This window comes from Apis mellifera, linkage group LG5, assembly GCF_003254395.2.
Source record: "Apis mellifera strain DH4 linkage group LG5, Amel_HAv3.1, whole genome shotgun sequence".
NCBI classification, from domain to species: domain Eukaryota; kingdom Metazoa; phylum Arthropoda; class Insecta; order Hymenoptera; family Apidae; genus Apis; species Apis mellifera.
The window spans coordinates 4,643,420-4,657,177 of record NC_037642.1 but is presented as its reverse complement, the minus strand read 5'-3'; the positions used below and the strand labels follow the sequence as shown (position 1 = coordinate 4,657,177).

Genomic DNA, 13,758 nt, shown 5'->3' with positions numbered 1-13,758 from the left:
GGATCGAAAGGAATCGCCTCGAGTTATTCTCGCTGCTTGAATGCAGGAAGCTCGTATGCATATGAACTATCCTTATCTCTATCTCGATGCCGCTCATTGGACAGGAACTCGTTTTCTCGATAAAGACCGAGGGGGGGAAGTCTTTCGAACAAGACTCGGTTCGTGTAACGCTTTAAATAACGCGATGACTCGATCCATTCGCGATAAACTTTTAACGTTTAATTCGTTAAATTCCGTTGAATGTACGATCGTTTTCGAGATTTTAATTTTGTTCGTGTTCGACGAGTATACGAAGTATCGAGATACGAGGAAGAAACTCATTTATTCTCAATCGGAATATTCCTCGATTACTTTTAATTTGTAGAATAAAATTATATATGTCGAGAGATACGATTTAGGTTTTTCTAAAAGAAAAGAAAGATTTATATAAGTCAAATTATTGTAATTTTAATTTTTAATATTGTTTACGAAGTATTTTTAATGTTTTCTTTTTTATCTTAATTTCTTTTATATTAATTCATTTTTTCGTTTCGGTAAGATTTTAGGTAATTTTATTTTATTATATTGGAGAAATTGCGGAGGACAGTTGATAAGATCGTTAAGCAGCGTTTAAAGTATAATTCCTAAAATAATATTCCAAGTATTTTAGGCTAGAAGTCCAGATGGAATAGTAACTTTGGAAGACAATACCGGAAGGCGAAATGTGCCTAATTGTTTCCTTCCCATCTATTCATCTTCTCTTTCATCACGCCAGAAGTTGTTATGTATTGCAAAAACGGGGCAAGATCTTGTGTCTCCATCTTCACGGATTCATCATAAATGGGTGAGTTTCTGACAATTTATTAATATTTATTTAATATTCGTTTTTGAAAAAACATTTTTATAATATTTCCATCGCGAAAATGAAATATGGATATGAAATAACCAACCAATCTTTTAAAATCTTTTAAAATCGATCCTTCGGGAAAGAAAAAGTTAAACAAAAAGTTCAACGTGATTTCCTCATTTTCTTTTTTCTTCTTCTTCTTCTTCTTTTTTTTTTCGTTTAATCTAATAAAAACGTGAAAAATAGGAAAGAATCGTTGAGCTTCGATATCGGTTGATCATAAAATACTTTCGATTCGATTAAGAACCGAAACGTAGATTCACAGTGATAGATTGAAACTGTCATTATACTTGCGAATGGAATTAAATCTTTTAAACAATGAATATATTTGAATATAGATCGATGAACATGATAATTGTTAATCTTTTTCGCATCGACGTGTGAAATTAATGCCAGAACGAATGATTGATAAAAAGAAAGATTTTAAAAGAATCTCACACCATTATATCAATCTCATAAAAATTAATCACGAAGAAATAATCAGAAAAATTCCCGTGAAAAAATATCATATTCGATACTACTGATTTTTATCAGACACCATATTTCAGATTTATTATTCAATTTCAATATCATTTTTCCATCGTCTCATTCGATCAATTAAATTTCTCGATTCAATCTATCAACAATCCCACAATCCTCCAAGCTTTAGCAAAAAAAGTCCACGTGTTTTTCCGTTCCTTTATCATCCCAAAGAGATTAACTTCGATCTTCAGACATTCCAAAAAAAAAAAGAAACGCACCCGCATATATTCATCTCTCATTCCGTTGAGAAAAAAGATCCTCTCGAAACTTTCATTCAGAGGGTGGTTAAAAAGTGATAGCGGACCAACGTTTGTTCCGGAGAAGCATAATAAAGCCAGGGTAACGCAACGTGTTACCCCCCTCTAACGAAATATACATGCCCCACTTTTACGATCCGCGCTCAGTTTACGTCCTACGACCCCATTTCCACCGCCCTTTTTATCCTTCTCCCTCCGTCGCAGCTTTTGGGTCGTCGCGCTTTCCCAAACCCTCCCTCCCCTCCACCCTTTTCCGTTGTTGCCCGTGGAGTCTTTGTCGCCGGTTAAACGATGTTCGTTCGTTCGTTCCTGCTTCTGTTGCCGCTATTCCAGCCTCCTCCTACACGCGCCCGTCCGTGTACCTAATTTTACTGCCCGGCATCGGGTAATTAGAGGTACGTTCCGACGTGTTCGAACGTGATTTAAACGGAGCCTGTCAAACCAAAATGGCGTATAAGTTTGGGTTACAAATGTAAAGGAATGTGGAGGATTAAAGAATCATACGTACACACAGGAGGAGTTTCGCGTGGATTTATCGTATTCTTTCCGCGATTTAAACAGATTTTCTGTGTTCCCTTTTCGTTAGTTTCGTAATTCACTTGCCATTCCGATGTTTTAATGGTTTATGCTCGCGTTTTTTGAGAGCGTATTCTGGAATTGGTAATTTCGTACTCAGAGAAGGAAGTATTGATTAGATTCGAAAATTAAATATAAAATCGATTCGACGCCACGATCGATCGTACACGGGAATAAGAGAAGGGATTCGTGGAAAAGGACGATTGGAGGAAGGGGAAAAAAAAAAAAAAAAAGAAACACAGGAGGATAAGAAGTCCATCGAAATCGATACGGGCACGATCAAACGTTTGAAACGGGGTTGAATTCTTGCCGGTCTCGATAGAGGCAGCCTTTTAGAAAACGACTCATAGAGAAACGGAGATGCGTGCCGTTTCTTTCAGCGTGCGCGGAATCCGATAAGACGTCTCGAGGAATCCGTGTACACGAGCCACCACAGCCTCTCCCTTCCCCCGATTTTCCGTCGAGAAAGAGAGAAACGTCGAAATCGGGGACGGTTTTGGTGGAAATTTCTTTCCAGTGGAAAGAAATTCGATCGTTCTCTGCACTCACGTACTCACCCCTTATAGAAGAGACACGTATAAACAAGGAGAGAAGGGAAGGAAAGGAAAGGATTCACGTACAGGAAAACGGTTACACGCGTGTGCGTATATTAAACGTATTGCTGTGTCGCCGTCCACACGAGCAGCCTTTAAAGAGGAAGGATCCTTTAAAGTCAACATTCTTCTCTTTGGGAGGGTTCTCTGCGAAGAAAGGGATCGGGGGACCTTGTCGCCCGATGAAAATGCTTCCTTTCGATCCCGGATGCCACCACCTTCGGTATTTTGATAAAGGTGGAGCGTTGCTCGATCACGAAAATTCTATTACTTTTTTAATTGTTCTCGGTTTAGGGGATTCTCCTTTTGTATCAACGATTAACTCGTTATTCGATACTTTTTATCTTTTATTTTGGATGGACTTGGAAAGTATAATATCTTGCGATATCTCTAATATTCAATACATTGAAAACTATATAATTAGATTTTTCTTCAATCGTTTCGTTCAATCAAGTATTGCATTAATATATCTCGTAGGGATTGATTAAAAATTTTTATCAAGTATCTAGAAATATTTAATCTTTATTGACAAAAGATTAATTAATTCTTTGTTATTTTCGGTTAATTGTTAATTAATCTCACATTCGAATTTTGACGATCGTCGCGACGTATTTAAGTTTATTTCGAATGAAGCGACGCGAGGCTCGTCTTGCAACGGGATGATAATGGAGCCGCCCAAGGGTGTATTAATAAACATTGCTTCCAACCACCCTCGTGTTTCCATGCTTCCGCGTAATTGTTACGCGTTCTATACCCGGTTCTTGCCTCGTTCGCAACAACAAATGCATCTGGTGAACATGGTCGGTGATTGTCCTTTGGCACAACATACGTGGATCAGTAGTCGGTGACATGGTAATCGTGTATTTTCCCACGAACTGAGACATGGATGGCCCATCTGATCTGATTTTGACAGATTGTCTATCGTCGAATCATTGATCTCGATGCTTAATTAATATCTAAGAGACTTGTCGAGCTTCCTCTTTTTTATATCTGTTTTTCCTAGAAAAAAAGAAAAAAAATCGCGTATTATAAATTTAATTCGAAGCATTCCAATCGTGTCGAGAATTTGATGATTAAAATGTTCATAAATAACGACGAACGGAAACGCTTTTTAAATCAATTATTATTATTATAACGTTACAAGTAAAGCACACGTGTTAGAAATTTCGAAATAATACGAGATATGAAAATTCTCATAAAACGAAACAAAGGACGAACGATCGAAATTATTCTCATCCACTTCAAATCTAAAATACACAAACGCAAATTCCAAATATACAATTCGATGATCAAGCTTGAATTTCTGCCAAACACTCGTCCCCGTGCTTCATTCTTCAAATAAAAGAGAGCGAGAGAGAGGGAGAGAGAGAGAGAGAAAAAAAAGAGAGAATCGGGGGTACAGGTCGAGAGTTGTATTCGACCTCGACACGAATCACAGAGTACGCGGACTATTTTAATGATTTTAATGAAGTAGTTTATCTTCGCGATCGAGTGTTCGTACACAACCTCTCCCGATGAAATTTCGTTGTTCGTTGTTCGACGGCGATTGTGTCGATTGTCATCCATTGAAAATCAACGTTTCGTGGATTCGAACGAGAGAAAATTAAGTAGTCTTAATTAGAATGTAATCGCGAGTTGGGGCGTGTGCCGAGTTTCAAACAAAAGGAGGCGAGCCTAGGCCAAGGTTTTTAACTGGGAATCGTGCTATTTTTCAAATTCCGTCAATTCTCTCGAGACAAATGCGTGGAATACGTGATTTCATCCGGGGAGGATGTTTTTCTTTCTTTTTTTTTGAGATTTGGAAAGATATGTAAAGGGATTTAGGGGTATTAAGAGGGATTATTGAAAACGATAACGATCTATTTTATTATCAGGGTGGAAGGGGATAAATTCAATGTAGAATATTTAATATTGGAACGTTCAATTTGGGAGTAATTTGAATTTGAATTCGGTGTTTAATTTGGTGTTTATTAATTTAATTTAATTTGCTTGTAACGAATTAAATGAGGGATTTGATAGAAAATGATAGGTACAAATAGATGAAAGAAAGATATGGATGTAATGGGGTAACAAAAATCTGAAAAGTTGTAAAGGTTTCGTAACTCCAAAGGGAAAGAATAAATTATTGAAACATAAAATTCAGAATTAATCTAGAAAGAATTGTTGTAATTTATTATCATGTTAAAAGTAATTTCAAAATTTTCAATCCTAATCTAATGTAAATTAAATAATTATTATTTCTATCGAGTATCACGTAAGTTTTTTAAACATTTTTTCCTTTTTATATAATCCTCCATAAAAGAATGTCGATCGCGAACGCGAAGCGGATTTTTGGATTTGTATCTATACTATGTTGTGATAGCTATATATATACATATGTACACGTGTATATGTATGAAATTAGATTTATAAAGGATTAAAATGTTAAATCTGAAAGAGGATTCGAAGGATTTGAAGAGGTTGGAGATACCCGAAATTAGATTTGTTAACGTGTTGTGTGAGGATTGCCCAATCACTGTGGAATGGGAATATTGGGATCAGATTTAAATTCGAAACAAGATTTCACGGGTTTCACGGGAATCAAATCTATTAACGAGATATTTTTCTTTCGTCCACGCTTCAATCTACAAGGATATTCCTTTTTTTATGACGATGAAGATGTTGGGTAAAAAAAAAAAAAAAGAAAAATTGCATCTTCCGAGTAAACAGGAACAGAATGGTCCTTTGATCACGTGATAAAAATATCTTCACTCTAAAAAAGAGGGATTTTTTTTTTTTTTTTTAAAACTCGTTTAAACCGGATACGAAATTCCTCTTTGACTCTTCTTCTGATTATCATTAAATGGTAAGTTGGCGCAAGATAAAAATCTCTGGCAATCCCGGCTCATAATTAAAACATATATGAAAAATAAATGTGTGTTCGCTGTTCAAAGGAATTAATAAGACACGTGTAACGTCTTCATTTATTTAAATGGAATGCCATATTCTTGATTTACCTCTATATCCTTTCATCTATCATCTTTTACGTCCTCGTTACTTTCGTAATTCATAATGCCTCGACTAATCTTTTCGTTTAATCTTTCACATCTTTAAATATTTCCCCCCCTCCTCAATGTTCCTCCTCCACAATTTTTGATATCCCACGATTTCTATGCACGTACACGCCCAATTAAAGTCCAATGAATAAAAATTCGAAGAATCTTTGAATTTTCTACGCTTTTTACGTATAAAATATTGGGAGAGAATCGATGGTTCGATATCTGATTGAACGAAGTCGATATTTTTTCTCCCCTCCCTCCTCTAATTAGAGAGGATTAAGAAAAACGGGCATATTTCTTCTAACGAGTTTGTTTCTTTTTAAATTTCTTTTCACTATTATTTTCAACCATCCAATTTAATCGTACGATTATATTCATTTAATAAGATTGTATAGATTGAATCACGTAATAAAATGATGTGAAACAAGTATACAGCTCAAAATACAACTCAAATAGAGATTGATGTTTCCAAGCTGTTTGAAAGCTGTTAAAACTTGCAACGTGTGCGTTAACAACGCGAGGACACGAAACTTAATTTGGAAAGTTGAACTTCTTTGATAATTTCCCTGTTCCAAGAACTTCAAACCCAATGGAGCGTGTTTCAGAAGTAATCGTGATAGTAGTAGTTGTACAGTTTCGAAATATGTAGCATGATTTGGTTATACGGCAAACAGAAAAGACACAAAGAAAGAATAAAGTGTCTCAAATTGTATCGCTATTCGAAAATTTAAAAATTTATGGATAATCTTAAAATTGTTCCAATTTTAAGATTAATTTTAGATGTCTAAAATCGAGTGTCTAATTTTTCAAATACGTTTCCTGAAATGAATGGAATCGTATTTGTAACGTGAAAAAAAAAAAATATTGAAAGTTTAATTTCCACCAAACTTTTAATATTCAATATTGAAGCGAGAATTTTCGGTTTAGATTAAATTTTCTTATGAAATCGAGGAAACTTTTGCGACCGACTGTATACCACGCTACTATCTATCACGTATCCAATTATAATATTCCATTAAATTTGGAATTTGAAATTCCAATCCAATCTGTTTTATGTAATAATTTATATAATAAATTTGCATTATCAAATAATCGAGTTACAATAACATTATAACGTAATCAGTTTCACGAGCCGGGGAATTCCAACGATTCTAAACGATGCAAAGCAGATGCGTCTCTCGTGGAAACGTATAAAAAGGTTTCACTTTTATCTCTATATATATATATATATATATATATATATATATATATATATATATATATATATTTCTGCACGATATTTCAATTCTTTCCACTTTCACCACTCGTGAATATAAACCACTCGTAGCTTCGATCGTTTCAATTAGCATCGCGAATCTTTTTACTTTTCTCGTCAATTCGTTCTCCACATCCTCTCTGCCTCGATTTCCTATTTCCTCTTCTTCCCTCTCCTTTCCTTATCTGGAAAGATATAAAACGATGAAACGATGGTATTTAACGTCGTGTAAAAAGGAAACTGTTTACGATTACGACGTCGCCACGCGCCCCTTTACGACGCATTAACGTCGAAGATACCACTTCGATTTCGCGTCGCGTTTTGATACCCATCCTCCGTTAATCCTCGAATCGATAGATACCTCTGATCAGATGTTCCAATTTTTTTTTTTTTTTTCGTCGATTCGAAATATTTTCTGGGAATCGAAGATAAATGTTGCGTAGTTAAATTTCAATCTCTCGTGATTGAAAATAGGTTTTGAAAATGATTTTTTGGAAAAAAGAAAAAGACTTCTCTCCTGATGTAGCTTATACTATTTTCAGTTGAAATTGTTGAGAATTCTGTCGAGGATGGAGATAGTTTTCTTCGAATTTGAGAAAAGCACAGTTGGAATGAATGTGGAAAAAATATCTATCCAGCATAAGTGAATCAAATTTTGAATCGTAATTTATCTTATGGAAAATGATTCGTTAAATTAATCAGAGATCATTAATTATATTGATAGTCGTTAGAAAAGTAATAATTTTTACTTGGACAATTTTTGTTTTGAAATTTTTGATCGATTCCTCTTTGTAGATGGATGGATTAAAAAATATAATTCGGAGAGGTATTTTCTGAAACAAGAAGAATTCTTATTCATTTGAACGAAGGAATGTTGGAATGTGTAGTAATATAGGCGGGCGATGTTTGATCGAAAAATTGCAAAAACCAGATAGTCATATCGGTACAGGTATCGATAGATGAACGAAAATTTTTCTCGTCATGTCGACCCGCAACTCAAAGTCGTTCCAATCATCGAAACACTATATTCTGTTAGCTGACGTCAAGAGAAGCATACTGGCGCAGAAAAAGCTGCAGTTACCGTATAAATTTTCGAAAAAGTTTCCGCGAAACGAACTGGTTATATCGAACCAAACGTTGGACAAAAAAAAAAAAAAAAAAAAAGAAAGAAAGAAAGAAAAAATTTCCTTTTTTTCAATGTAACCTCGTTTTTGTATTAATCTATGGTGTATGGTATATTCGATAAATTCGAAATTAAATATTTTCTTTGGCGGGAAAAAGAGAAGGAAAAGAAAAATAGAAACAAAAGAAATATCGATCGTATCTCGTGCAAAGAGATTAATATAACAACGTTCTTCTTTCGCTTCGTGATCCATAATTGGAGAAGAAGATTTTATATGGAAAACATTGAAGAAGAATAAGCTGTAATATTGTAATAAATTAGCAGAATAAACGTGCTCTTAATTTTAAATCTTTCTTCGTCAATTTTTGTCGAAAAAAGAAAATTAAAAAAGGAAACTTCCATATAAAGCTTTCTATTCTAATTGCAATTTCTTTCTCGTTAAGATAATAAGATCTGATTAAATAATCGTTCTAATTATAAATCCATTTTTATTTATTGCACGATAGTTATCATCAACTTTTAGTATCGAAACGTAGGTGTACGTGAAAAACAATGTGGAAGAGTAACGTGTGCAATATTTATAGCCAATTGAGCGTAAAAAAAAAAAAAAAAGAAAAAGGAAAAAAGAGAAAAAAGAATGAAAAAAATTGTGAGGTGCGCAGGTGCGTAACATAACGAACGGTCTTTGCTACGGTCTTTCTCACAATTCTACGAATTTGCTAATTACGAAGCTGCTATTCGATACGTATCGGATTACTTTGAATTATGATACAATTACGTAGCACACGATCCGTATTTTCCGCACGATTTTTTTAACTGAAAAAGCTGAAAATATATGTTTTCAACAATATTGCTTTATTCCCATAACGAAAAACGGTTATTTATTAACGATCGTTGTATCGTTGTTGCGAATTAATGACTCGAAAAAAAAAAGAAAAATAAATAAATAAATAAATAAAGCACAATCTTCGAACGAACGAATCGACGAATAAATACGTTTCCTCGCTAGAATAAAATTAAACTCTCTCAGAAGATGAAGAAATGACAGACAATGAGGACTTCACCTTAAAAAAAAAATTCAAACGAGATTTTTAATCCATCCATCGAGTGAAAGTATCGAGCAACAATCGCGAAATAACATTTTTCCCTCGTGCACAAATTCATTAAAACTTACGTGAGAGTTAATAAGGGGATGGAGAATGTCTTCTTCTTCCATTTCAAGTGCTCCAACTTACCTCCCTGTAAATTAAACTTTCTATATAACATTGTTCGTGTCGCAAGGAGTGTATAACCCTGCGTTTAAAATTCTCTTACATGTATCTCCTCCTCCCCTAATCGTACTAGCAATCGTACGAACCGTGGCTCGCCTTTCCACCCCCTTCATGCCGTGACATAATAACGTTTCGGTCGAATCTCATTACGGAGGAGGAAGGCGGTGGTGGTGGTGGTGGTCCGTCTTGGATTTCCGCAAGTTCATTAAAGTTGAAAAGGGGTGGACCAGCAAGGGGTATTAACGACACGACGAGTTGCGTTGGATTTTTGCCGAATGGCGGAACAAGAAGAGAGTTTCTTCTTTTTGCGCCAAACAACTCTTGTTTTTGCAACTTTTTTTTCTCTCTTCTTCTTCTTTTTTTTCTTCTCTCTCTCTTTGCGATCAAACCGTGGTGGATCACCGGAAAAGGATAAAAATTATTAGATCGAGAAAGTAGTGGCGAGAAGAAGAAGAAGAAGAAAAAGAGATTCGAACGTCGTTTTCGAGTTTAGGTTAGATTAGGCTTGGAGGATTTGTACGATGAAAACGAGTTACTTTTTTTTTTATTTTGTTCGAGAAGAATAATATCGAATGATAATCGAGGAACGAATGAAAAAGACGAGGGTTGATTGTTTCCTTTCTATTCGTAATAAGAAATATCAAGTTCGTCTAATTTGATATTTTACATGTGTTAAAAATAATCTTGAATGAACATTGTAAATTCCTGAGTTAATTGGATACAATTCTTCTTCTGATTTCACTTAACTCGGCTATAAATAATTTAATTTCGTAGGATATAATTTTCTTCTCCGCTCGTATTTTTTTTTTTATTTTCCATAAGAGGAAAAATTATACGAGGAACCGTGTTATTCGATGAAAACGTGGAAAACGTTTGCTTAACGAGAAACACCAACGCTTTATCGCTACTTTTACAGAATTGCCCCGTTATTATTTCCATTCAATTATTATTTCTCATTATACAGAAGTTCAGCGAGAAACACGGCGGTGGTAAAACCGTAGCCGTAGCTTTCGAAATCTCTGAACCTATTAAATCCAAACGGGCGTTACACGGTTATTTTACACCGTATATACGTGTAAAACATTTTGATTCCATTTCGTGGATAGTAGTGGTTCGTTTAAAAGACGAAGATTTTTTTTGGCCACGAGTGTGTTTACGACGTAATTAATTGCAAGTATTTCCAAGGAATAATTCTTTCGACGCTTATGAAAGTGTCTCCGATCCGGAAATAACCGACCACTTTTATTAACATTATATATAAAATTTTTAATACCGTTGTCCCTTATAACGAGGTGAAGGGGATTAAGTTTTTACGAAGTATAAGTCAACTTCTTTTTAAATGTTTTCGCAATTAACTCGAATTCGCCTCGACTGAGATAAAAATATTCTCATTTTTCTCCCCGTTCTTTTATAATTTCGCTTAATATTTTGTTAAACAATATTATATCTTGAATTCCAATTATTATTATTGAAAGTTTTTTGACCAATTTTATATATTGTTATCGCATATCTCTTGTGTCCGCGATTGAGAATATCGATCGAGGAGACGAGATGAGATCGCGCAAGAATTTTTCGACAAGAACATTCGAGAGATTAACATAAAGAGGATTCTCAATTCAAGTAATGAAAGTATCCGATAAATAGATAGTGCAAGTGATTCGAAGGAACGGAGAAAGAAACGCTCTAACTGGGATGTCAAAGGCTTTTTAAATCTATCGATACATCTCGAGATGAGTTGAAGATCTTCGTGGAAGTAACTTTACTTTTGTAATTTCTGCGGCCAACTTTTTTCAATCTTTTATTTGTTGAGAGCATTGTTGAGAGAAAAAATTAGAGCTATTTTTTTCAACAGCAAGTATAATACAATACGCGTTTCTTTCGTGTTTTAACTTTAATTCTCGAGAATTAGAAACGAATAATTGAAAAATAGTTTCTCATTATTCAGAATGAAAGTCAAATTTCCATTCAATATTTTAAAACTTGTATCGATGAAAAATGATATTTAAGGAGATATGAAAAGGGAGAGATGGATTATTTAAATTATATTACTTTCCAAGGATCTTGAGGAATTTAAATCATCGTTCGATTAAAGGAACGTGATCTTCATCTTCTGGAAAATAACAGCTATTAATCATCGATGTCGTTATCCGTTTAAGTTTATATATACATATATACACGATGAAGTTTCGCGCGAAAGAAAATTGTGGCGTGGTCTCGAAGGATGTATCGTGGCCGATCTTCCCTCCCTTTTTCCATTTCATAGTCCGTGGATACGCGTCGAGCTCAATAAACGTAATCTTTCCAATCACTATAAACACGAGCGCGATAGCGACGTTTCCCAAAGTATCAGAGCCCTGTTTTCTCTTTTTACCCTCCCCCCTTCCCCTTTTCACGAATTGCAATAAAAGACGGGTATAACAATACGTGTCGCGACGGTACACAGATGTGCAGCAACCGTACCGGAAACCGTTTCTGCCGTCGTTTTCCATCGCTTTGAGAAAACGCGCGTCGAACTTCGGGACGAAAAGTTGCGAAGATTCTTTCGAGCCAAGTCGAGGAAACGCGGTGAAACTTTATTTTTCGGGGAGGGGCTAATAATTCTGTTCCCAATTTTCGAACGATTTACACTGCCACGCCCTTGCGTTTCCCTTGCGATCACGATACAATCTCATCTTAAAATATCCAACTGAACTAAACTCGATCTGTAAATTAAAGGAATTAATCCTCACATATAAGTTTCGTATTCGAATTTCGTCAAAATGCTTCGAGAAATTAAACCCTCCTCCTCCACGAGAAATACGAGCGCCCAAAGGGTTAACCCCTATCCAATCTAATCATAGAAACGATCAATTACACACCTGTTGTGTACCTGCTCCTGTAGAAGATCCCTCCTTTCCTTTCCTTGCCTTGGATCGATTACGAATTCAAGAGGGAGAATGTCGACACTGCGGTCGAAACTGACATTAGTAACCGATTTTACGTTTCATCGAGTTGCTCTCTTTCTTCGTTATCAACGATTCGCCATTCGCGTCTTATCACCGTGTTACATCGGCTCGCTCTCTCGCGTGCACAAAACGTGGTCGTTTTCCTCTCGTCGCCCGCCCTCGATTCATGGTAATGGTGGTGGTGGTGGTGGAACAGCTCGGACACAGGGGGTGTGTAACACGAGCGTAAAGTTGGTTGACACTCGCATTACAGATAGGACTTTGCATTCGGATGGGAACAGAGAGAAACTACCCTCGGTGAGTTTTGCTCGGTGGTGGAATACAGCTTCGGGGCTTCTAAGGTATCTGGTGGGAAACTGCTTGTTCCCCTGCTTGCAACAGGATTTGTTCTGGCCAACTTTTGTACGTACGAATTATATTCTCGGGCACATTATATTGCGATTGATTTTCCAGGCATCGATGACTCGACTTTTCGATTATGTGTGTTTCGACCATCTGTCCCTCGAGGATTGAAATAAAATTTCTTTATTCGTGGGTGGAATTAGAATTATTCGATTCACGGGGAAGGAAGGAAGGAAGGAGGATGGAAAATATTTCGTTCTTCTCCTTTTTTCTTTGAGAGAGAATTGATCTTGTTGAGCGATTCAGAAATTGTGATTGTTCGATTATCCTAGCTAGTCTTTTTACAGGATATTTTAATATGACGTTTTTCAATATAAGTGAAAGATTGGAGAGGGTTTGGACGCTTTGAATTCTTCTTCGTTCCATAACTGTTTTAAGCTTATCTACTAATCCACGCCATTTCAATCATCGCCGTTAAAATTTTTCCCGTATGACGTATCAAAGACAGATCTGCACCGGTCGTGACTCGCGTGAAATACGGATGACAGAGTGTGACGAGCCGTAACTCGGATCCACTGCGGCCGTTCATAAAAATGAATAAACTTCACAGATATCGTTTCCAATCGTTTTTAACCGGGGTTATAATTCACGTCCAGTCCTATGACTGGCTTCCTTGAAAAACTTCCTTTCCAAGAATTCGAAAATAATGACGATCAATGGATGATGTAAAGATTTCGAGGGAATAATTAAAGATTTTTTGGAATAATTTTAAAATGAAGTGAAATTCGTCATTGTTGCTGCAAGAATTCCCATTCGATTATGCGTTAGATCTCGATAATTCTCTGAATCCGCTTCTTCTCGTTCGTTTTTGTTTCGCGACGCAATCGGTTTCAGCTTCGCGCCTCGATAAACCACGTTCAACTTCCGTCCCCGATAAATACTCCGATCGT

At 35.8% G+C, this 13,758-nt stretch overlaps 1 protein-coding gene across 3 annotated transcripts in view; it reads left to right on the top strand.

Annotated features, from left to right (window-relative positions):
* LOC408824 (immunoglobulin-like and fibronectin type III domain containing 14) overlaps positions 1 to 13,758 on the top strand; it is a 416,641-nt gene that overhangs the window by 52,117 nt on the left and 350,766 nt on the right. For all 3 annotated transcript variants that reach the window (XM_026440920.1, XM_026440919.1, XM_026440918.1), the window contains exon 6: positions 650 to 823. The gene's annotated coding sequence lies outside the window, so the exon portion shown is untranslated. The remainder of the gene's footprint in view (positions 1 to 649; positions 824 to 13,758) is intronic.